Consider the following 23694-nt stretch of genomic DNA (forward strand, 5'->3'; position numbering starts at 1 on the left):
TAACTCCGTGCACAGCCCTCTAAGGGCTGTAACATGGCCATTTGCAGCCTAATAAAGGTGTTATACGTAAACAGCGTCGTTCCACCACCCTCCGCGGGATACCATTGGTCTAGTCCTTCCAGTCCCAATGGACTACAACGTCCCAAGTCGTTTTCTTTGGTACCTTGGCGTTAGAAGACCGGCAACTACGCGCACAGTCCTCTAAATGCTGTAACATGGCCTTTTACAGACCAATAAAGGTCTTACACGCAAATCACGTTCTTCCACGCCCCAAGCAAGATTACCAATGGTCCAGTGTTCCCAGTCTTAATGGAATATGACGTCTCAAGTCCTTTTCCTTGGCGCTTTAGCGTTAAAACACTGTTAACTACATCCACAGCCCTCTAAATGCGGCATTATCGTCTTTTGCAGGCTAATAAAGGCCTTACCCGTAAATAACGTGCTTCCATGCTCCCAGCCATGCTACAATTGATGTAGTCCTTCCAGTCTCAATTGAATACGACGTTCCAAGTCGTTTTCCTTCGCGCTATGGTGTTAGAACACTAGTAAAATAGTACTTGGATGGGGGACCGCCTGGGATCTCCCGGTGTCGTAGGCTATTGACTTTCTCACGTTACATTATTTATCATTACGACTGTGACGTATCTTTTTTACGCAATAGCCGCCGAGTAAATCAAGTAAGGGACATGATTAGAAGTTACTTTCCCTTAAAAAGGGCTACAATCTTGCTGCAATAAATGCGCCATGTCGCAAATGAATGGATTAAAAGCGTCAGACAAAGAAAATGGCGATGTAGTTACTTTGCTAATTAACTTTGTCATATGAAAATTAAGTCTGAAATTACCCTAGATTGCCTTCGTTGGAACTTTTTACCGGAAATCTTAAAGCGCAACGTTGTCGTAAATAAGGGATAGCTCTTGAAAAGAGCTTTCAAATGCACATAAACACGACCTATTTCGGATAATCCAGTCAAGAAATATGACCTTTAAAATTTAAACCATTTTCGATGTAATGTGCTAATAAATCGTAGATATCTGCCCGTTTGTTTGTCTACGACCATACCACGATGAACACACCTGTTCTTGTCCGATCACGGAAGTTGAGCATCGTCGGGCTGGGATAGTACTTGGATGGTGGACCGCCTGGGAACTCCCCGTGTCGTAGGCTATTGACTTTTTCACGTTACATTATTTATCATTACGACTGTGAGGTATCTTTTTACGCAATAGCCGCCGAGTAAATCAAGTAAGGGACATGATTAGAAGTTTCTTTCCCTTAAAAAGGGCTACAATCTTCCTGCAATAAATGCGCCACGTCGCAAATGAATAGATTAAGAGCGTCCGACAAAGAAAATGGCGATGTAGTTACTTTGCTAATTAGCTTTGTCATATGAAAATTAAGTCTGAAATTACCCTAGATTGCCTTCGTTGGAACTTTTTACCGGAAATCTTAAAGCGCATGGTTGTCGTAAATAATGGATAGCGCTTGAAAAGAGCTTTCAAATGCACATAAACACGACCTATTTCGGATAATCCAGTCAAGAAATATGACCTTTAAAGTTTAAACCATTTTCGATGGAATGTGCTAATAAATCGTAGATATCTGCCCGTTTGTTTGTCTACGACCATACCACGATGAACACACCTGTTCTCGTCCGATCAGGGAAGTTAAGCGTCGTCGGGCCGGGATAGTACCTGGATGGGGGACCGCCTGGGAACTCCCGGTGTCGTAGGCTATTGACTTTTTCACGTTACATTATTTATCATTACGACTGTGACGTATCTTTTTTACGCTATAGCCGCTGAGTAAATCAAGTAAGGGACGTGATTAGAAGTTGCTTTCCCTTCAAAAAGGCTACAATCTTGCTGCAATAAATGTGCCACGACGCAAATGAATGGATTACGAGCGTCAGACAAAGAAAATGGCGATGTAGTTACTTTGCTAATTAACTTTGTCATATGAGAATTAAGTCTGAAAGTACCCTAGATTGCCTTCGTTGGAACTTTTTACCCGAAATCTTAAAGCGCATGGTTGTCGTAAATAATGGATAGCTCTTGAAAAGAGCTTTCAAATGCACATAAGCACGACCTATTTCGGATAATCCAGTCAAAAAATATGACCTTTAAAGTTTAAACCATTTTCGATGTAATGTGCTAATAAATCGTAGATATCTGCCCGTTTGTTTGTCTACGACCATACCACAATGAACACACGTGTCCTTCTCCGATCACGGAAGTTAAGCATCGTCGGGGCGGGATAGTACTTGGATGGGGGACCGCCTGGGATCTCCCGGTGTCGTAGGCTATTGACTTTTTCACGTTACATTATTTATCATTACGACTGTGACGTATATTTTTTACGCAATAGCCACCGAGTAAATCAAGTAAGGGACATGATTAGAAGTTTCTTTCCCTTAAAAAGGGCTACAATCTTACGCGCACAGTCCTCTAAATGCTGTAACATGGCCTTTTACAGACCAATAAAGGTCTTACACGCAAATCACGTTCTTCCACGCCCCAAGCAAGATTACCAATGGTCTAGTGTTCCCAGTCTTAATGGAATATGACGTCTCAAGTCCTTTTCCTTGGCGCTTTAGCGTTAAAACACTGTTAACTACGTCCACAGCCCTCTAAATGCGGCATTATTGTCTTTTGCAGGCTAGTAAAGGCCTTACCCGTAAATAACGTGCTTCCATGCTCCCAGCCATGCTACCATTGATGTAGTCCTTCCAGTCTCAATTGAATACGACGTTCCAAGTCGTTTTTCTTCGCGCTATGGTGTTAGAACACTAGTAAAATAGTACTTGGATGGGGGACCGCCTGGGATCTTCCGGTGTCGTAGGCTATTGACTTTTTCACGTTACATTATTTATCATTACGACTGTGACGTATCTTTTTTACGCAATAGCCGCCGAGTAAATCAAGTAAGGGACATGATTAGAAGTTTCTTTCCCTTAAAAAGGGCTACAATCTTGCTGCAATAAATGCGCCATGTCGCAAATGAATGGATTAAAAGCGTCAGACAAAGAAAATGGCGATGTAGTTACTTTGCTAATTAACTTTGTCATATGAAAATTAAGTCTGAAATTACCCTAGATTGCCTTCGTTGGAACTTTTTACCGGAAATCTTAAAGCGCAACGTTGTCGTAAATAATGGATAGCTCTTGAAAAGAGCTTTCAAATGCACATAAACACGATCTATTTCGGATAATCCAGTCAAGAAATATGACCTTTAAAATTTAAACCATTTTCGATGTAATGTGCTAATAAATCGTAGATATCTGCCCGTTTGTTTGTCTACGACCATACCACGATGAACACACCTGTTCTTGTCCGATCACGGAAGTTGAGCATCGTCGGGCTGGGATAGTACTTGGATGGGGGACCGCTTGGGATGTCCCGGTGTCGTAGGCTATTGACTTTTTCACGTTACATTATTTATCATTACGACTGTGAGGTATCTTTTTTACGCAATAGCCGCCGAGTAAATCAAGTAAGGGACATGATTAGAAGTTTCTTTCCCTTAAAAAGGGCTACAATCTTCCTGAAATAAATGCGCCACGTCGCAAATGAATGGATTAAGAGCGTCAGACAAAGAAAATGGCGATGTAGTTACTTTGCTAATTAACTTTGTCATATGAAAATTAAGTCTGAAATTACCCTAGATTGCCTTCGTTGGAACTTTTTACCGGAAATCTTAAAGCGCATGGTTGTCGTAAATAATGGATAGCGCTTGAAAAGAGCTTTCAAATGAACATGACCACGACCTATTTCGGATAATCCAGTCAAGAAATATGACCTTTAAAGTTTAAACCATTTTCGATGGAATGTGCTAATAAATCGTAGATATCTGCCCGTTTGTTTGTCTACGACCATACCACGATGAACACACCTGTTCTCGTCCGATCAGGGAAGTTAAGCGTCGTCGGGCCGGGATAGTACCTGGATGGGGGACCGCCTGGGAACTCCCGGTGTCGTAGGCTATTGACTTTTTCACGTTACATTATTTATCATTACGACTGTGACGTATCTTTTTTACGGAATAGCCGCTGAGTAAATCAAGTAAGGGACGTGATTAGAAGTTGCTTTCCCTTCAAAAAGGCTACAATCTTGCTGCAATAAATGCGCCACGTCGCAAATGAATGGATTACGAGCGTCAGACAAAGAAAATGGCGATGTAGTTACTTTGCTAATTAACTTTGTCATATGAGAATTAAGTCTGAAAGTACCCTAGATTGCCTTCGTTGGAACTTTTTACCCGAAATCTTAAAGCGCATGGTTGTCGTAAATAATGGATAGCTCTTGAAAAGAGCTTTCAAATGCACATAAGCACGACCTATTTCGGATAATCCAGTCAAGAAATATGACCTTTAAAGTTTAAACCATTTTCGATGTAATGTGCTAATAAATCGTAGATATCTGCCCGTTTTTTGTCTACGACCATACCACAATGAACACACGTGTTCTTCTCCGATCACGGAAGTTAAGCATCGTCGGGCCGGGATAGTACTTGGATGGGGGACCGCCTGGGATCTCCCGGTGTCGTAGGCTATTGACTTTTTCACGTTACATTATTTATCATTACGACTGTGACGTATATTTTTTACGCAATAGCCACCGAGTAAATCAAGTAAGGGACATGATTAGAAGTTTCTTTCCCTTAAAAAGGGCTACAATCTTGCTGCAATAAATGCGCCACGTCGCAAATGAATGAATTAAGAGCGTCAGACAAAGAAAATGGCGATGTAGTTACTTTGCTAATTAACTTTGTCATATGAAAATTAAGTCTGAAATTACCCTAGATTGCCTTCGTTGGAACTTTTTACCGGAAATCTTAAAGCGCATGGTTGTCGTAAATAAGGGATAGCGCTTGAAAAGAGCTTTCAAATGCACATAAACACGACCTATTTCGGATAATCCAGTCAAGAAATATGACCTTTAAAGTTTAAACCATTTTCGATGTAATGTGCTAATAAATCGTAGATATCTGCCCGTTTGTTTGTCTACGACCATACCACGATGAACACACCTGTTCTCGTCCGATCACGGAAGTTAAGCATCGTCGGGCCGGGATAGTACTTGGATGGGGGACCGCCTGGGATCTCCCGGTGTCGTAGGCTATTGACTTTTTCACGTTACAATATTTATCATTACGACTGTGACGTATCTTTTTTACGCAATAGCCGCCGAGTAAATCAAGTAAGGGACATGATTAGAAGTTGCTTTCCCTTAAAAAGGGCTACAATCTTGCTGCAATAAATGCGCCACGTCGCAAATGAATGGATTAAGAGCGTCAGACAAAGAAAATGGTGATGTAGTTACTTTGCTAATTAACTTTGTCATATGAAAATTAAGTCTGAAATTACCCTAAATTGCCTTCGTTGGAACTTTTTACCGGAAATCTTAAAGTGCATGGTTGTCGTAAATAATGGATAGCGCTTGAAAAGAGCTTTCAAATGCACATAAACACGACCTATTTCGGATAATCGAGTCAAGAAATATGACCTTTAAAGTTTAAACCATTTTCGATGTAATGTGCTAATAAATCGTAGATATCTGCCCGTTTGTTTGTCTACGACCATACCACGATGAACACACCTGTTCTTGTCCGATCAGCGAAGTTAAGCATCGTCGGGGCGGGATAGTACTTGGATGGGGGACCGCCTGGGATATCCCGGTGTCGTAGGCTATTGACTTTTTCACGTTACATTATTTATCATTACGACTGGGACGTATCTTTCTTACGCAATAGCCGCTGAGTAAATCAAGTAAGTGACATGATTAGAAGCTTCTTTCCCTTAAAAAGGGCTACAATCTTGCTGCAATAAATGTGTTTCTTTCCCCTAAAAAAGGCTACAATCTTGCTGCAATAAATGTGTCACGTCGCAAATAAATGGATTAAGAGCGTCAGACAAAGAAAATGGCGATGTAGTTACTTTGCTAATTAACTTTGTCATATGAAAATTAAGTCTGAAATTACCCTAGATTGCCTTCGTTGGAACTTTTTACCGGAAATCTTAAAGCGCATGGTTGTCGTAAATAGTGGATAGCGCTTGAAAAGAGCTTTCAAATGCACATAAACACGACCTATTTCGGATAATCCAGTCAAGAAATATGACCTTTAAAGTTTAAACCATTTTCGATGTAATGTGCTAATAAATCGTAGATATCTGCCCGTTTGTTTGTCTACGACCATACCACGATGAACACACCTGTTCTCGTCCGATCAGGGAAGTTAAGCATCGTCGGGCCGGGATAGTACCTGGATGGGGGATCCGCCTGGGAACTTCCGGTGTCGTAGGCTATTGACTTTTTCACGTTACATTATTTATCATTACGACTGTGACGTACCTTTTTTACGCAATAGCTGCTGAGTAAATCAAGTAAGGGACGTGATTAGAAGTTGCTTTTCCTTCAAAAAGGCTACAATTTTGCTGCAATAAATGTGCCACGTCGCAAATGAATGGATTACGAGCGTCAGACAAAGAAAATGACGATGTACTTACTTTGCTAATTAACTTTGTCATATGAAAATTAAGTCTGAAAGTACCCTAGATTGCCTTCGTTGGAACTTTTTACCCGAAATCTTAAAGCGCATGGTTGTCGTACATAATGGATAGCGCTTGAAAAGAGCTTTCAAATGCACATAAACACGACCTATTTCGGATAATCCAGTCAAGAAATATGACCTTTAAAGTTTAAACCATTTTTGATGTAATGTGCTAATAAATCGTAGATATCTGCCCGTTTGTTTGTCTACGACCATACCACGATGAACACACCTGTTCTTGTCCGATCACGGAAGTTAAGCATCGTCGGGGCGGGATAGTACTTGGATGGGGGACCGCCTGGGATATCCCGGTGTCGTAGGCTATTGACTTTTTCACGTTACATTATTTATCATTACGACTGGGACGTATCTTTCTTACGCAATAGCCGCTGAGTAAATCAAGTAAGTGACATGATTAGAAGCTTCTTTCCCTTAAAAAGGGCTACAATCTTGCTGCAATAAATGCGTCACGTCGCAAATAAATGGATTAAGAGCGTCAGACAAAGAAAATGGCGATGTAGTTACTTTTCTAATTAACTTTGTCATATGAAAATTAAGTCTGCAAGTACCCTAGATTGCCTTCGTTGGAACTTTTTACCGGAAATCATAAAGCGCATTATTGTTGTAAAGAATCGATAGCGCTTAAAAAGAGCTGTCAAATGCACATAAACACGACCTATTTCGAATGATCCAGTCAAGAAATATGACCTTTAAAATTTGAACCATTTTCGATGTAATGTGCTAATAAATCGTAGATATCTGCCCGTTTGTTTGTCTACGACCATACCACGATGAACACACCTGTTCTTGTCCGATCACGGAAGTTAAGCATCGTCGGGGCGGGATAGTGCTTGGATGGGGGACCGCCTTGGATATCCCGGTGTCGTAGGCTATTGACTTTTTCACGTTACATTATTTATCATTACGACTGTGACGTATCTTTCTTACGCAATAGCCGCTGACTAAATCAAGTAAGTGACATGATTAGAAGCTTCTTTCCCTTAAAAAGGGCTACAATCTTGCTGCAATAAATGCGTCACGTCGCAAATAAATGGATTACGAGCGTCAGACAAAGAAAATGGCGATGTAGTTACTTTGCTAATTAACTTTGTCATATGAAAATTAAGTCTGCAAGTACCCTAGATTGCCTTCGTTGGAACTTTTTACCGGAAATCATTAAGCGCATTATTGTTGTAAAGAATCGATAGCGCTTAAAAAGAGCTGTCAAATGCACATAAACACGACCTATTTCGAATGATCCAGTCAAGAAATATGACCTTTAAAGTTTGAACCATTTTCGATGTAATGTGCTAATAAATCGTAGATATCTGCCCGTTTGTTTGTCTACGACCATACCACGATGAACACACCTGTTCTCGTCCGATCACGGAAGTTAAGCATCGTCGGGCCGGGATAGAACTTGGATGGGGGACCGCCTGGGATCTCCCGGTGTCGTAGGCTATTGACGTTTTCACGTTACATTATTTATCATCACGACTGTGACGTATCTTTTTTACGCAATAGCCGCCGAGTAAATCAAGTAAGGGACATGATTAGAAGTTTCTTTCCCTTCAAAACGGCTACAATCGTGCTGAAATAAATGCGCCACGTCGCAAATGAATGGATTACGAACGTCAGACAAAGAAAATGGCGATGTACTTACTTTGTTAACTAACTTTGTCATATGAAAATTAAGTCTGAAAGTACCCTAGATTGCCTTCGTTGGAACTTTTTACCGGAAATTTTAAAGCGCATTATTGTCGTAAAGAATCGATAGCGCTTAAAAGGAGCTTTAAAATGCACATAAACACGAACTATTTCCGATCACCCAGTCAAGAATTATGATCTTTAAAGTTCGAACCATTTTCGATGTAATGTGCTAATAAATCGTAGATATCTACCCGTATGTTTGTCTACGACCATACCACGATGAACACACCTGTTCTCGTCCGATCACGGAAGTTAAGCATCGTCGGGCCGGGATAGAACTTGGATGGGGGGCAGCCTTGGATCTCCCGGTGTCGTAGGCTATTGACTTTTTCACGTTACATTATTTATCATCACGACTGTGACGTATCTTTTTTACGCAATAGCCGCCGAGTAAATCAAGTAAGGGACATGATTAGAAGTTTCTTTCCCTTAAAAAGGGCTACAATCTTGCAATCATTGAACTACGACGTCCCAATTCCTTTTCCTTGGCGCTTTAGCGTTAAAACACATTTAACTACGTGCACGGCCCTTTGAACGCTGTAATATGGCCATTTGCATCCTATTAAAGGCCTTATACGTAAATACTGTCGCTCCACCTGCCTGCGCAAGTTACCATTGGTCTAGTGTTTTCAGTCTCAATGTAATATGACGTCCCAAGTCATTTTCCTTGGTGCCATGGCTTTAGAACACTTTTAACTCCGTGGATAGCCCTCTAAATGCTGTAATATTGCCTTTTGCAGCCAAATAAAGGCTTAACACGTAAATAACGTGGTTCCACCACCCTTCGCGGGATGCCATTAGTCTAGTCCTTCCAGTCTCAATGGACAATGACGTCCCAAGTCGTTTTCTTTGACGCCGTGACGTTTGAAAACGCCTAAGTACGCGCACAGTCCTCTAAATGCTATAGTATGGCCTTTGTAAGTCTAAAAAAGGCCTTACGCGTAAATCACGTGCTTCCACTCTCCAAACCAGGCCACCAATGGTGTACCTTTTGCGACTATCATTGAACTACGACGTCACAATTCCTTTTCCTTGGCGCTTTAGCGTTAAAACACTTTTTACTACGTGCACAGACCTCTAAATGCTGTAATATTGACTTTTGCAGCCAAATAAAGGCTTTACACGTAAATAACGTGGTTCCATCACCCGTCGCGGGATACCATTAGTCTAGTCCTTCCAGTCTCAATAGACTATGACGTGTCAAGTCCTTTTCCTTGGTGCTTTAGCGTTAAAACACTTTTTACTACGTGCACAGACCTCTAAATGCTGTAATATTGCCTTTTGCAGCCAAATAAAGGCTTAACACGTAAATAACGTGGTTCCACCACCCTTCGCGGGATGCCATTAGTCTAGTCCTTCCAGTCTCAATAGACTATGACGTCCCAAGTCCTTTTCCTTGGCGCCATGGCTTTAGAACACTTTTAACTCCGTGGATAGCCCTCTAAAGGCTGTAATATGGCCATTTGCAGCCTAATAAAGGTGTTATACGTAAATAGCGTCGTTCCACCTGCCTGCGCAGGTTACCATAGGAGTAGTCCTTCCAGTCTCAATGGACTATGACGTCCCAAGTCCTTTTCCTTGGCGCCATGGCTTTAGAACAAGGTTAACTCCGTGCACAGCCCTCTAAATGCTGTAACATGGCCTTTTGCAGACTAATAAAGGCTTTAAACGTAAATACTGTCGTTCCAACTGCCTGCGCAGGTTACCATAGGAGTAGTGCTTCCAGTCTCAATGGACTATGACGTCCCAAGTCCTTTTCCTTGGCGCCATGGCTATAGAACACTGTTAACTACGTGCACAGCCCTCTAAAGGCATTAATATGGCCATTTGGAGCCTAATAAAGGCCTTACACGTAAATCACGTTCTACCACGTCCCCAGCAAGGCTACCAATGGTCTAGTGTTCCCAGTCTTAATGGAATATGACGTCTGAAGTCCTTTTCCGTGACGCCATGGCTTTAGAGCACTGTTAACTACGCCCACAGCCCTCTAAATGCGGCATTATCGTCTTTTGCAGGCTAATAAAGGCCTTACCCGTAAATAACGTGCTTCCATGCTCCCAGCCATGCTACCATTGATGTAGTCCTTCCAGTCTCAATGGAATACGACGTGCCAAGTCGTTTTCCTTCGCGCTATGGTGTTAGAACACTGTTAACTACGTGCACGGCCCTTTGAACGCTGTAATATGGCCATTTGCAGCCTATTAAAGGCCTTATACGTAAATACTGTCGCTCCACCTGCCTGCGCAAGTTACCATTGGTGTAGGCCTTCCAGTCTCAATGGACAATGACGTACCAAGTCGTTTCCTTTGACGCCGTGACGTTTGAAAACGCCTAAGTACGCGCACAGTCCTCTAAATGCTATAGTATGGCCTTTGTAAGTCTAAAAAAGGCCTTACGCGTAAATCACGTGCTTCCACTCTCCAAACCAGGCTACCAATGGTGTACCTTTTGCGACTATCATTGAACTACGACGTCACAATTTCTTTTCCTTGGCGCCTTAGCGTTAAAACACTTTTTACTACGTGCACAGACCTCTAAATGCTGTAATATTGCCTTTTGCAGCCAAATAAAGGCTTTACACGTAAATAACGTGGTTCCACCACCCTTCGCGGGATACCATTAATCTAGTCCTTCCAGTCTCAATAGACTATGACGTCCCAAGTCCTTTTCCTTGGCGCCATGGCTTTAGAACACTTTTAACTCCGTGCACAGCCCTCTAAGGGCTGTAACATGGCCATTTGCAGCCTAATAAAGGTGTTATACGTAAACAGCGTCGTTCCACCACCCTCCGCGGGATACCATTGGTCTAGTCCTTCCAGTCCCAATGGACTACAACGTCCCAAGTCGTTTTCTTTGGTACCTTGGCGTTAGAAGACCGGCAACTACGCGCACAGTCCTCTAAATGCTGTAACATGGCCTTTTACAGACCAATAAAGGTCTTACACGCAAATCACGTTCTTCCACGCCCCAAGCAAGATTACCAATGGTCCAGTGTTCCCAGTCTTAATGGAATATGACGTCTCAAGTCCTTTTCCTTGGCGCTTTAGCGTTAAAACACTGTTAACTACATCCACAGCCCTCTAAATGCGGCATTATCGTCTTTTGCAGGCTAATAAAGGCCTTACCCGTAAATAACGTGCTTCCATGCTCCCAGCCATGCTACAATTGATGTAGTCCTTCCAGTCTCAATTGAATACGACGTTCCAAGTCGTTTTCCTTCGCGCTATGGTGTTAGAACACTAGTAAAATAGTACTTGGATGGGGGACCGCCTGGGATCTCCCGGTGTCGTAGGCTATTGACTTTCTCACGTTACATTATTTATCATTACGACTGTGACGTATCTTTTTTACGCAATAGCCGCCGAGTAAATCAAGTAAGGGACATGATTAGAAGTTACTTTCCCTTAAAAAGGGCTACAATCTTGCTGCAATAAATGCGCCATGTCGCAAATGAATGGATTAAAAGCGTCAGACAAAGAAAATGGCGATGTAGTTACTTTGCTAATTAACTTTGTCATATGAAAATTAAGTCTGAAATTACCCTAGATTGCCTTCGTTGGAACTTTTTACCCGAAATCTTAAAGCGCAACGTTGTCGTAAATAATGGATAGCTCTTGAAAAGAGCTTTGAAATGCACATAAACACGACCTATTTCGGATAATCCAGTCAAGAAATATGACCTTTAAAATTTAAACCATTTTCGATGTAATGTGCTAATAAATCGTAGATATCTGCCCGTTTGTTTGTCTACGACCATACCACGATGAACACACCTGTTCTTGTCCGATCACGGAAGTTGAGCATCGTCGGGCTGGGATAGTACTTGGATGGTGGACCGCCTGGGAACTCCCCGTGTCGTAGGCTATTGACTTTTTCACGTTATATTATTTATCATTACGACTGTGAGGTATCTTTTTACGCAATAGCCGCCGAGTAAATCAAGTAAGGGACATGATTAGAAGTTTCTTTCCCTTAAAAAGGGCTACAATCTTCCTGCAATAAATGCGCCACGTCGCAAATGAATAGATTAAGAGCGTCCGACAAAGAAAATGGCGATGTAGTTACTTTGCTAATTAGCTTTGTCATATGAAAATTAAGTCTGAAATTACCCTAGATTGCCTTCGTTGGAACTTTTTACCGGAAATCTTAAAGCGCATGGTTGTCGTAAATAATGGATAGCGCTTGAAAAGAGCTTTCAAATGCACATAAACACGACCTATTTCGGATAATCCAGTCAAGAAATATGACCTTTAAAGTTTAAACCATTTTCGATGGAATGTGCTAATAAATCGTAGATATCTGCCCGTTTGTTTGTCTACGACCATACCACGATGAACACACCTGTTCTCGTCCGATCAGGGAAGTTAAGCGTCGTCGGGCCGGGATAGTACCTGGATGGGGGACCGCCTGGGAACTCCCGGTGTCGTAGGCTATTGACTTTTTCACGTTACATTATTTATCATTACGACTGTGACGTATCTTTTTTACGCTATAGCCGCTGAGTAAATCAAGTAAGGGACGTGATTAGAAGTTGCTTTCCCTTCAAAAAGGCTACAATCTTGCTGCAATAAATGTGCCACGACGCAAATGAATGGATTACGAGCGTCAGACAAAGAAAATGGCGATGTAGTTACTTTGCTAATTAACTTTGTCATATGAGAATTAAGTCTGAAAGTACCCTAGATTGCCTTCGTTGGAACTTTTTACCCGAAATCTTAAAGCGCATGGTTGTCGTAAATAATGGATAGCTCTTGAAAAGAGCTTTCAAATGCACATAAGCACGACCTATTTCGGATAATCCAGTCAAAAAATATGACCTTTAAAGTTTAAACCATTTTCGATGTAATGTGCTAATAAATCGTAGATATCTGCCCGTTTGTTTGTCTACGACCATACCACAATGAACACACGTGTCCTTCTCCGATCACGCAAGTTAAGCATCGTCGGGGCGGGATAGTACTTGGATGGGGGACCGCCTGGGATCTCCCGGTGTCGTAGGCTATTGACTTTTTCACGTTACATTATTTTTCATTACGACTGTGACGTATATTTTTTACGCAATAGCCACCGAGTAAATCAAGTAAGGGACATGATTAGAAGTTTCTTTCCCTTAAAAAGGGCTACAATCTTACGCGCACAGTCCTCTAAATGCTGTAACATGGCCTTTTACAGACCAATAAAGGTCTTACACGCAAATCACGTTCTTCCACGCCCCAAGCAAGATTACCAATGGTCTAGTGTTCCCAGTCTTAGTGGAATATGACGTCTCAAGTCCTTTTCCTTGGCGCTTTAGCGTTAAAACACTGTTAACTACGTCCACAGCCCTCTAAATGCGGCATTATTGTCTTTTGCAGGCTAGTAAAGGCCTTACCCGTAAATAACGTGCTTCCATGCTCCCAGCCATGCTACCATTGATGTAGTCCTTCCAGTCTCAATTGAATACGACGTTCCAAGTCGTTTTTCTTCGCGCTATGGTGTTAGAACACTAGTAAAATAGTACTTGGATGGGGGACCGCCTGGGATCTCCCGGTGTCGTAGGCTATTGACTTTTTCACGTTACATTATTTATCATTACGACTGTGACGTATCTTTTTTACGCAATAGCCGCCGAGTAAATCAAGTAAGGGACATGATTAGAAGTTTCTTTCCCTTAAAAAGGGCTACAATCTTGCTGCAATAAATGCGCCATGTCGCAAATGAATGGATTAAAAGCGTCAGACAAAGAAAATGGCGATGTAGTTACTTTGCTAATTAACTTTGTCATATGAAAATTAAGTCTGAAATTACCCTAGATTGCCTTCGTTGGAACTTTTTACCGGAAATCTTAAAGCGCAACGTTGTCGTAAATAATGGATAGCTCTTGAAAAGAGCTTTCAAATGCACATAAACACGATCTATTTCGGATAATCCAGTCAAGAAATATGACCTTTAAAATTTAAACCATTTTCGATGTAATGTGCTAATAAATCGTAGATATCTGCCCGTTTGTTTGTCTACGACCATACCACGATGAACACACCTGTTCTTGTCCGATCACGGAAGTTGAGCATCGTCGGGCTGGGATAGTACTTGGATGGGGGACCGCTTGGGATGTCCCGGTGTCGTAGGCTATTGACTTTTTCACGTTACATTATTTATCATTACGACTGTGAGGTATCTTTTTTACGCAATAGCCGCCGAGTAAATCAAGTAAGGGACATGATTAGAAGTTTCTTTCCCTTAAAAAGGGCTACAATCTTCCTGCAATAAATGCGCCACGTCGCAAATCAATGGATTAAGAGCGTCAGACAAAGAAAATGGCGATGTAGTTACTTTGCTAATTAACTTTGTCATATGAAAATTAAGTCTGAAATTACCCTAGATTGCCTTCGTTGGAACTTTTTACCGGAAATCTTAAAGCGCATGGTTGTCGTAAATAATGGATAGCGCTTGAAAAGAGCTTTCAAATGAACATGACCACGACCTATTTCGGATAATCCAGTCAAGAAATATGACCTTTAAAGTTTAAACCATTTTCGATGGAATGTGCTAATAAATCGTAGATATCTGCCCGTTTGTTTGTCTACGACCATACCACGATGAACACACCTGTTCTCGTCCGATCAGGGAAGTTAAGCGTCGTCGGGCCGGGATAGTACCTGGATGGGGGACCGCCTGGGAACTCCCGGTGTCGTAGGCTATTGACTTTTTCACGTTACATTATTTATCATTACGACTGTGACGTATCTTTTTTACGGAATAGCCGCTGAGTAAATCAAGTAAGGGACGTGATTAGAAGTTGCTTTCCCTTCAAAAAGGCTACAATCTTGCTGCAATAAATGCGCCACGTCGCAAATGAATGGATTACGAGCGTCAGACAAAGAAAATGGCGATGTAGTTACTTTGCTAATTAACTTTGTCATATGAGAATTAAGTCTGAAAGTACCCTAGATTGCCTTCGTTGGAACTTTTTACCCGAAATCTTAAAGCGCATGGTTGTCGTAAATAATGGATAGCTCTTGAAAAGAGCTTTCAAATGCACATAAGCACGACCTATTTCGGATAATCCAGTCAAGAAAAATGACCTTTAAAGTTTAAACCATTTTCGATGTAATGTGCTAATAAATCGTAGATATCTGCCCGTTTTTTGTCTACGACCATACCACAATGAACACACGTGTTCTTCTCCGATCACGGAAGTTAAGCATCGTCGGGCCGGGATAGTACTTGGATGGGGGACCGCCTGGGATCTCCCGGTGTCGTAGGCTATTGACTTTTTCACGTTACATTATTTATCATTACGACTGTGACGTATATTTTTTACGCAATAGCCACCGAGTAAATCAAGTAAGGGACATGATTAGAAGTTTCTTTCCCTTAAAAAGGGCTACAATCTTGCTGCAATAAATGCGCCACGTCGCAAATGAATGAATTAAGAGCGTCAGACAAAGAAAATGGCGATGTAGTTACTTTGCTAATTAACTTTGTCATATGAAAATTAAGTCTGAAATTACCCTAGATTGCCTTCGTTGGAACTTTTTACCGGAAATCTTAAAGCGCATGGTTGTCGTAAATAAGGGATAGCGCTTGAAAAGAGCTTTCAAATGCACATAAACACGACCTATTTCGGATAATCCAGTCAAGAAATATGACCTTTAAAGTTTAAACCATTTTCGATGTAATGTGCTAATAAATCGTAGATATCTGCCCGTTTGTTTGTCTACGACCATACCACGATGAACACACCTGTTCTCGTCCGATCACGGAAGTTAAGCATCGTCGGGCCGGGATAGTACTTGGATGGGGGACCGCCTGGGATCTCCCGGTGTCGTAGGCTATTGACTTTTTCACGTTACAATATTTATCATTACGACTGTGACGTATCTTTTTTACGCAATAGCCGCCGAGTAAATCAAGTAAGGGACATGATTAGAAGTTTCTTTCCCTTAAAAAGGGCTACAATCTTGCTGCAATAAATGCGCCACGTCGCAAATGAATGGATTAAGAGCGTCAGACAAAGAAAATGGTGATGTAGTTACTTTGCTAATTAACTTTGTCATATGAAAATTAAGTCTGAAATTACCCTAAATTGCCTTCGTTGGAACTTTTTACCGGAAATCTTAAAGTGCATGGTTGTCGTAAATAATGGATAGCGCTTGAAAAGAGCTTTCAAATGCACATAAACACGACCTATTTCGGATAATCGAGTCAAGAAATATGACCTTTAAAGTTTAAACCATTTTCGATGTAATGTGCTAATAAATCGTAGATATCTGCCCGTTTGTTTGTCTACGACCATACCACGATGAACACACCTGTTCTTGTCCGATCAGCGAAGTTAAGCATCGTCGGGGCGGGATAGTACTTGGATGGGGGACCGCCTGGGATATCCTGGTGTCGTAGGCTATTGACTTTTTCACGTTACATTATTTATCATTACGACTGGGACGTATCTTTCTTACGCAATAGCCGCTGAGTAAATCAAGTAAGTGACATGATTAGAAGCTTCTTTCCCTTAAAAAGGGCTACAATCTTGCTGCAATAAATGTGTTTCTTTCCCCTAAAAAAGGCTACAATCTTGCTGCAATAAATGTGTCACGTCGCAAATAAATGGATTAAGAGCGTCAGACAAAGAAAATGGCGATGTAGTTACTTTGCTAATTAACTTTGTCATATGAAAATTAAGTCTGAAATTACCCTAGATTGCCTTCGTTGGAACTTTTTACCGGAAATCTTAAAGCGCATGGTTGTCGTAAATAGTGGATAGCGCTTGAAAAGAGCTTTCAAATGCACATAAACACGACCTATTTCGGATAATCCAGTCAAGAAATATGACCTTTAAAGTTTAAACCATTTTCGATGTAATGTGCTAATAAATCGTAGATATCTGCCCGTTTGTTTGTCTACGACCATACCACGATGAACACACCTGTTCTCGTCCGATCAGGGAAGTTAAGCATCGTCGGGCCGGGATAGTACCTGGATGGGGGATCCGCCTGGGAACTCCCGGTGTCGTAGGCTATTGACTTTTTCACGTTACATTATTTATCATTACGACTGTGACGTACCTTTTTTACGCAATAGCTGCTGAGTAAATCAAGTAAGGGACGTGATTAGAAGTTGCTTTTCCTTCAAAAAGGCTACAATTTTGCTGCAATAAATGTGCCACGTCGCAAATGAATGGATTACGAGCGTCAGACAAAGAAAATGACGATGTACTTACTTTGCTAATTAACTTTGTCATATGAAAATTAAGTCTGAAAGTACCCTAGATTGCCTTCGTTGGAACTTTTTACCCGAAATCTTAAAGCGCATGGTTGTCGTACATAATGGATAGCGCTTGAAAAGAGCTTTCAAATGCACATAAACACGACCTATTTCGGATAATCCAGTCAAGAAATATGACCTTTAAAGTTTAAACCATTTTTGATGTAATGTGCTAATAAATCGTAGATATCTGCCCGTTTGTTTGTCTACGACCATACCACGATGAACACACCTGTTCTTGTCCGATCACGGAAGTTAAGCATCGTCGGGGCGGGATAGTACTTGGATGGGGGACCGCCTGGGATATCCCGGTGTCGTAGGCTATTGACTTTTTCACGTTACATTATTTATCATTACGACTGGGACGTATCTTTCTTACGCAATAGCCGCTGAGTAAATCAAGTAAGTGACATGATTAGAAGCTTCTTTCCCTTAAAAAGGGCTACAATCTTGCTGCAATAAATGCGTCACGTCGCAAATAAATGGATTAAGAGCGTCAGACAAAGAAAATGGCGATGTAGTTACTTTTCTAATTAACTTTGTCATATGAAAATTACGTCTGCAAGTACCCTAGATTGCCTTCGTTGGAACTTTTTACCGGAAATCATAAAGCGCATTATTGTTGTAAAGAATCGATAGCGCTTAAAAAGAGCTGTCAAATGCACATAAACACGACCTATTTCGAATGATCCAGTCAAGAAATATGACCTTTAAAATTTGAACCATTTTCGATGTAATGTGCTAATAAATCGTAGATATCTGCCCGTTTGTTTGTCTACGACCATACCACGATGAACACACCTGTTCTTGTCCGATCACGGAAGTTAAGCATCGTCGGGGCGGGATAGTGCTTGGATGGGGGACCGCCTTGGATATCCCGGTGTCGTAGGCTATTGACTTTTTCACGTTGCATTATTTATCATTACGACTGTGACGTATCTTTCTTACGCAATAGCCGCTGACTAAATCAAGTAAGTGACATGATTAGAAGCTTCTTTCCCTTAAAAAGGGCTACAATCTTGCTGCAATAAATGCGTCACGTCGCAAATAAATGGATTACGAGCGTCAGACAAAGAAAATGGCGATGTAGTTACTTTGCTAATTAACTTTGTCATATGAAAATTAAGTCTGCAAGTACCCTAGATTGCCTTCGTTGGAACTTTTTACCGGAAATCATTAAGCGCATTATTGTTGTAAAGAATCGATAGCGCTTAAAAAGAGCTGTCAAATGCACATAAACACGACCTATTTCGAATGATCCAGTCAAGAAATATGACCTTTAAAGTTTGAACCATTTTCGATGTAATGTGCTAATAAATCGTAGATATCTGCCCGTTTGTTTGTCTACGACCATACCACGATGAACACACCTGTTCTCGTCCGATCACGGAAGTTAAGCATCGTCGGGCCGGGAGAGTACTTCGATGGGGGACCACCTGGGATCTCCCGGTGTCGTAGGCTATTGACTATTTCACGTTACATTATTTATCATTACGACTGTGACGTATCTTTTTTACGCAATAGCCGCTGAGTAAATCAAGTAAGGGACGTGATTAGAAGTTGCTTTCCCTTCAAAACGGCTACAATCTTGCTGCAATAAATGCGCCACGTCGCAAATAAATGGATTACGAGCGTCAGACAAAGAAAATGGCTATGTAGTTACTTTGCTAATTAACTTTGTCATATGAAAATTAAGTCTGAAAGTACCCTAGATTGCCTTCGTTGGAACTTTTTACCGGAAATCATAAAGCGCATTATTGTTGTAAAGAATCGATAGCGCTTAAAAAGAGCTGTCAAATGCACATAAACACGACCTATTTCGAATGATCCAGTCAAGAAATATGACCTTTAAAATTTGAACCATTTTCGATGTAATGTGCTAATAAATCGTAGATATCTGCCCGTTTGTTTGTCTACGACCATACCACGATGAACACACCTGTTCTCGTCCGATCACGGAAGTTAAGCATCGTCGGGCCGGGAGAGTACTTCGATGGGGGACCGCCTGGGATCTCCCGGTGTCGTAGGCTATTGACTATTTCACGTTACATTATTTATCATTACGACTGTCACGTATCTTTTTTACGCAATAGCCGCTGAGTAAATCAAGTAAGGGACGTGATTAGAAGTTGCTTTCCCTTCAAAACGGCTACAATCTTGCTGCAATAAATGCGCCACGTCGCAAATAAATGGATTACGAGCGTCAGACAAAGAAAATGGCTATGTAGTTACTTTGCTAATTAACTTTGTCATATGAAAATTAAGTCTGAAAGTACCCTAGATTTCCTTCGTTGGAACTTTTTACCGGAAATCTTAAAACGCATGGTTGTCGTAAAGAATCGATAGCGCTTGAAAAGAGCTTTTAAATGCACATAAACACGACCTATTTCGGATAATCCAGTCAAGAAATATGACCTTTAAAGTTTAAACCATTTTTGATGTAATGTGCTAATAAATCGTAGATATCTGCCCGTTTGTTTGTCTACGACCATACCACGATGAACACACCTGTTCTTGTCCGATCACGGAAGTTAAGCATCGTCGGGGCGGGATAGTACTTGGATGGGGGACCGCCTGGGATATCCCGGTGTCGTAGGCTATTGACTTTTTCACGTTACATTATTTATCATTACGACTGGGACGTATCTTTCTTACGCAATAGCCGCTGAGTAAATCAAGTAAGTGACATGATTAGAAGCTTCTTTCCCTTAAAAAGGGCTACAATCTTGCTGCAATAAATGCGTCACGTCGCAAATAAATGGATTAAGAGTGTCAGACAAAGAAAATGGCGATGTAGTTACTTTTCTAATTAACTTTGTCATATGAAAATTACGTCTGCAAGTACCCTAGATTGCCTTCGTTGGAACTTTTTACCGGAAATCATAAAGCGCATTATTGTTGTAAAGAATCGATAGCGCTTAAAAAGAGCTGTCAAATGCACATAAACACGACCTATTTCGAATGATCCAGTCAAGAAATATGACCTTTAAAATTTGAACCATTTTCGATGTAATGTGCTAATAAATCGTAGATATCTGCCCGTTTGTTTGTCTACGACCATACCACGATGAACACACCTGTTCTTGTCCGATCACGGAAGTTAAGCATCGTCGGGGCGGGATAGTGCTTGGATGGGGGACCGCCTTGGATATCCCGGTGTCGTAGGCTATTGACTTTTTCACGTTGCATTATTTATCATTACGACTGTGACGTATCTTTCTTACGCAATAGCCGCTGACTAAATCAAGTAAGTGACATGATTAGAAGCTTCTTTCCCTTAAAAAGGGCTACAATCTTGCTGCAATAAATGCGTCACGTCGCAAATAAATGGATTACGAGCGTCAGACAAAGAAAATGGCGATGTAGTTACTTTGCTAATTAACTTTGTCATATGAAAATTAAGTCTGCAAGTACCCTAGATTGCCTTCGTTGGAACTTTTTACCGGAAATCATTAAGCGCATTATTGTTGTAAAGAATCGATAGCGCTTAAAAAGAGCTGTCAAATGCACATAAACACGACCTATTTCGAATGATCCAGTCAAGAAATATGACCTTTAAAGTTTGAACCATTTTCGATGTAATGTGCTAATAAATCGTAGATATCTGCCCGTTTGTTTGTCTACGACCATACCACGATGAACACACCTGTTCTCGTCCGATCACGGAAGTTAAGCATCGTCGGGCCGGGAGAGTACTTCGATGGGGGACCACCTGGGATCTCCCGGTGTCGTAGGCTATTGACTATTTCACGTTACATTATTTATCATTACGACTGTGACGTATCTTTTTTACGCAATAGCCGCTGAGTAAATCAAGTAAGGGACGTGATTAGAAGTTGCTTTCCCTTCAAAACGGCTACAATCTTGCTGCAATAAATGCGCCACGTCGCAAATAAATGGATTACGAGCGTCAGACAAAGAAAATGGCTATGTAGTTACTTTGCTAATTAACTTTGTCATATGAAAATTAAGTCTGAAAGTACCCTAGATTGCCTTCGTTGGAACTTTTACCGGAAATCATAAAGCGCATTATTGTTGTAAAGAATCGATAGCGCTTAAAAAGAGCTGTCAAATGCACATAAACACGACCTATTTCGAATGATCCAGTCAAGAAATATGACCTTTAAAATTTGAACCATTTTCGATGTAATGTGCTAATAAATCGTAGATATCTGCCCGTTTGTTTGTCTACGACCATACCACGATGAACACACCTGTTCTCGTCCGATCACGGAAGTTAAGCATCGTCGGGCCGGGAGAGTACTTCGATGGGGGACCGCCTGGGATCTCCCGGTGTCGTAGGCTATTGACTATTTCACGTTACATTATTTATCATTACGACTGTCACGTATCTTTTTTACGCAATAGCCGCTGAGTAAATCAAGTAAGGGACGTGATTAGAAGTTGCTTTCCCTTCAAAACGGCTACAATCTTGCTGCAATAAATGCGCCACGTCGCAAATAAATGGATTACGAGCGTCAGACAAAGAAAATGGCTATGTAGTTACTTTGCTAATTAACTTTGTCATATGAAAATTAAGTCTGAAAGTACCCTAGATTTCCTTCGTTGGAACTTTTTACCGGAAATCTTAAAACGCATGGTTGTCGTAAAGAATCGATAGCGCTTAAAAAGAGCTTTTAAATGCACATAAACACGACCTATTCCGGATGATCCAGTCAAGAAATATGACCTTTAAAGTTTGAACCATTTTCGATGTAATGTGCTAATAAATCGTAGATATCGGCCCGTTTGTTTGTCTACGACCATACCACGATGAACACACCTGTTCCCGTCCGATCACGGAAGTTAAGCATCGTCGGGCCGGGATAGTACTTGGATGGGGGACCGCCTGGGAACTCCTGGTGTCGTAGGCTATTGACTTTTTCACGTTACATTATTTATCATTACGACTGTGACGTATCTTTTTTACGCAATAGCCGCTGAGTAAATCAAGAAAGAGACATGATTAGAAGTTGCTTTCTCTTCAAAACGGCTACAATCGTGCTGCAATAAATGCGCCACGTTGCAAATGAATGGATTACGAGCGTCAGACAAAGAAAATGGCGATGTAGTTACTTTGCTAATTAACTTTGTCATATGAAAATTAAGTCTGAAATTACCCTAGATTGCCTTCGTTGGAACTTTTTACCGGAAATCTTAAAGCGCAACGTTGTCGTAAATAATGGATAGCTCTTGAAAAGAGCTTTGAAATGCACATAAACACGACCTATTTCGGATAATCCAGTCAAGAAATATGACCTTTAAAATTTAAACCATTTTCGATGTAATGTGCTAATAAATCGTAGATATCTGCCCGTTTGTTTGTCTACGACCATACCACGATGAACACACCTGTTCTTGTCCGATCACGGAAGTTGAGCATCGTCGGGCTGGGATAGTACTTGGATGGTGGACCGCCTGGGAACTCCCCGTGTCGTAGGCTATTGACTTTTTCACGTTATATTATTTATCATTACGACTGTGAGGTATCTTTTTACGCAATAGCCGCCGAGTAAATCAAGTAAGGGACATGATTAGAAGTTTCTTTCCCTTAAAAAGGGCTACAATCTTCCTGCAATAAATGCGCCACGTCGCAAATGAATAGATTAAGAGCGTCCGACAAAGAAAATGGCGATGTAGTTACTTTGCTAATTAGCTTTGTCATATGAAAATTAAGTCTGAAATTACCCTAGATTGCCTTCGTTGGAACTTTTTACCGGAAATCTTAAAGCGCATGGTTGTCGTAAATAATGGATAGCGCTTGAAAAGAGCTTTCAAATGCACATAAACACGACCTATTTCGGATAATCCAGTCAAGAAATATGACCTTTAAAGTTTAAACCATTTTCGATGGAATGTGCTAATAAATCGTAGATATCTGCCCGTTTGTTTGTCTACGACCATACCACGATGAACACACCTGTTCTCGTCCGATCAGGGAAGTTAAGCGTCGTCGGGCCGGGATAGTACCTGGATGGGGGACCGCCTGGGAACTCCCGGTGTCGTAGGCTATTGACTTTTTCACGTTACATTATTTATCATTACGACTGTGACGTATCTTTTTTACGCTATAGCCGCTGAGTAAATCAAGTAAGGGACGTGATTAGAAGTTGCTTTCCCTTCAAAAAGGCTACAATCTTGCTGCAATAAATGTGCCACGACGCAAATGAATGGATTACGAGCGTCAGA

General features: G+C 41.2%; 14 non-coding genes and 19 pseudogenes across 14 annotated transcripts; all 33 read left to right on the forward strand.

The window, feature by feature from the left end:
• Nucleotides 1–1048: 1048 nt before the first annotated feature.
• On the forward strand, nt 1049–1167 carry LOC130618470 (5S ribosomal RNA; annotated as a pseudogene).
• A 449-nt stretch (nt 1168–1616) lies between these two features.
• LOC130617664 (5S ribosomal RNA) lies at nt 1617–1735 on the forward strand. The gene has a single exon (XR_008978741.1). It is a non-coding gene; the product is annotated as a 5S ribosomal RNA (ribosomal RNA).
• A 450-nt stretch (nt 1736–2185) lies between these two features.
• On the forward strand, nt 2186–2304 carry LOC130618777 (5S ribosomal RNA; annotated as a pseudogene).
• Nucleotides 2305–3294: 990 nt separating this feature from the next.
• LOC130618457 (5S ribosomal RNA) lies at nt 3295–3413 on the forward strand (annotated as a pseudogene).
• Nucleotides 3414–3863: 450 nt separating this feature from the next.
• On the forward strand, nt 3864–3982 carry LOC130617665 (5S ribosomal RNA). The gene has a single exon (XR_008978742.1). It is a non-coding gene; the product is annotated as a 5S ribosomal RNA (ribosomal RNA).
• Nucleotides 3983–4431: 449 nt separating this feature from the next.
• Nucleotides 4432–4550, forward strand: LOC130618572 (5S ribosomal RNA; annotated as a pseudogene).
• A 450-nt stretch (nt 4551–5000) lies between these two features.
• LOC130616706 (5S ribosomal RNA) lies at nt 5001–5119 on the forward strand. The gene has a single exon (XR_008977787.1). It is a non-coding gene; the product is annotated as a 5S ribosomal RNA (ribosomal RNA).
• A 450-nt stretch (nt 5120–5569) lies between these two features.
• On the forward strand, nt 5570–5688 carry LOC130618728 (5S ribosomal RNA; annotated as a pseudogene).
• A 495-nt stretch (nt 5689–6183) lies between these two features.
• LOC130618480 (5S ribosomal RNA) lies at nt 6184–6303 on the forward strand (annotated as a pseudogene).
• A 450-nt stretch (nt 6304–6753) lies between these two features.
• On the forward strand, nt 6754–6872 carry LOC130618390 (5S ribosomal RNA; annotated as a pseudogene).
• Nucleotides 6873–7322: 450 nt separating this feature from the next.
• LOC130618691 (5S ribosomal RNA) lies at nt 7323–7441 on the forward strand (annotated as a pseudogene).
• A 450-nt stretch (nt 7442–7891) lies between these two features.
• LOC130616148 (5S ribosomal RNA) lies at nt 7892–8010 on the forward strand. Its single transcript, XR_008977231.1, has one exon. It is a non-coding gene; the product is annotated as a 5S ribosomal RNA (ribosomal RNA).
• Nucleotides 8011–8460: 450 nt separating this feature from the next.
• Nucleotides 8461–8579, forward strand: LOC130618406 (5S ribosomal RNA; annotated as a pseudogene).
• A 3425-nt stretch (nt 8580–12004) lies between these two features.
• LOC130618471 (5S ribosomal RNA) lies at nt 12005–12123 on the forward strand (annotated as a pseudogene).
• Nucleotides 12124–12572: 449 nt separating this feature from the next.
• Nucleotides 12573–12691, forward strand: LOC130617666 (5S ribosomal RNA). Its single transcript, XR_008978743.1, has one exon. It is a non-coding gene; the product is annotated as a 5S ribosomal RNA (ribosomal RNA).
• A 450-nt stretch (nt 12692–13141) lies between these two features.
• Nucleotides 13142–13260, forward strand: LOC130618759 (5S ribosomal RNA; annotated as a pseudogene).
• A 990-nt stretch (nt 13261–14250) lies between these two features.
• Nucleotides 14251–14369, forward strand: LOC130618458 (5S ribosomal RNA; annotated as a pseudogene).
• Nucleotides 14370–14819: 450 nt separating this feature from the next.
• On the forward strand, nt 14820–14938 carry LOC130617667 (5S ribosomal RNA). The gene has a single exon (XR_008978744.1). It is a non-coding gene; the product is annotated as a 5S ribosomal RNA (ribosomal RNA).
• A 449-nt stretch (nt 14939–15387) lies between these two features.
• Nucleotides 15388–15506, forward strand: LOC130618573 (5S ribosomal RNA; annotated as a pseudogene).
• A 450-nt stretch (nt 15507–15956) lies between these two features.
• On the forward strand, nt 15957–16075 carry LOC130616707 (5S ribosomal RNA). The gene has a single exon (XR_008977788.1). It is a non-coding gene; the product is annotated as a 5S ribosomal RNA (ribosomal RNA).
• Nucleotides 16076–16525: 450 nt separating this feature from the next.
• Nucleotides 16526–16644, forward strand: LOC130618715 (5S ribosomal RNA; annotated as a pseudogene).
• A 495-nt stretch (nt 16645–17139) lies between these two features.
• On the forward strand, nt 17140–17259 carry LOC130618366 (5S ribosomal RNA). Its single transcript, XR_008979439.1, has one exon. It is a non-coding gene; the product is annotated as a 5S ribosomal RNA (ribosomal RNA).
• A 450-nt stretch (nt 17260–17709) lies between these two features.
• On the forward strand, nt 17710–17828 carry LOC130618392 (5S ribosomal RNA; annotated as a pseudogene).
• A 450-nt stretch (nt 17829–18278) lies between these two features.
• LOC130618692 (5S ribosomal RNA) lies at nt 18279–18397 on the forward strand (annotated as a pseudogene).
• Nucleotides 18398–18847: 450 nt separating this feature from the next.
• On the forward strand, nt 18848–18966 carry LOC130617523 (5S ribosomal RNA). The gene has a single exon (XR_008978601.1). It is a non-coding gene; the product is annotated as a 5S ribosomal RNA (ribosomal RNA).
• Nucleotides 18967–19416: 450 nt separating this feature from the next.
• LOC130617638 (5S ribosomal RNA) lies at nt 19417–19535 on the forward strand. The gene has a single exon (XR_008978714.1). It is a non-coding gene; the product is annotated as a 5S ribosomal RNA (ribosomal RNA).
• Nucleotides 19536–19985: 450 nt separating this feature from the next.
• Nucleotides 19986–20104, forward strand: LOC130618393 (5S ribosomal RNA; annotated as a pseudogene).
• Nucleotides 20105–20554: 450 nt separating this feature from the next.
• On the forward strand, nt 20555–20673 carry LOC130618693 (5S ribosomal RNA; annotated as a pseudogene).
• A 450-nt stretch (nt 20674–21123) lies between these two features.
• Nucleotides 21124–21242, forward strand: LOC130617524 (5S ribosomal RNA). Its single transcript, XR_008978602.1, has one exon. It is a non-coding gene; the product is annotated as a 5S ribosomal RNA (ribosomal RNA).
• A 449-nt stretch (nt 21243–21691) lies between these two features.
• Nucleotides 21692–21810, forward strand: LOC130617639 (5S ribosomal RNA). Its single transcript, XR_008978715.1, has one exon. It is a non-coding gene; the product is annotated as a 5S ribosomal RNA (ribosomal RNA).
• Nucleotides 21811–22260: 450 nt separating this feature from the next.
• Nucleotides 22261–22379, forward strand: LOC130614898 (5S ribosomal RNA). Its single transcript, XR_008975988.1, has one exon. It is a non-coding gene; the product is annotated as a 5S ribosomal RNA (ribosomal RNA).
• A 450-nt stretch (nt 22380–22829) lies between these two features.
• On the forward strand, nt 22830–22948 carry LOC130618472 (5S ribosomal RNA; annotated as a pseudogene).
• Nucleotides 22949–23397: 449 nt separating this feature from the next.
• Nucleotides 23398–23516, forward strand: LOC130617670 (5S ribosomal RNA). Its single transcript, XR_008978746.1, has one exon. It is a non-coding gene; the product is annotated as a 5S ribosomal RNA (ribosomal RNA).
• The last annotated feature ends 178 nt before the right edge of the window (nt 23517–23694 follow it).

Source organism: Hydractinia symbiolongicarpus, chromosome 11 (genome assembly GCF_029227915.1).
Source record: "Hydractinia symbiolongicarpus strain clone_291-10 chromosome 11, HSymV2.1, whole genome shotgun sequence".
Lineage (NCBI taxonomy): Eukaryota > Metazoa > Cnidaria > Hydrozoa > Anthoathecata > Hydractiniidae > Hydractinia > Hydractinia symbiolongicarpus.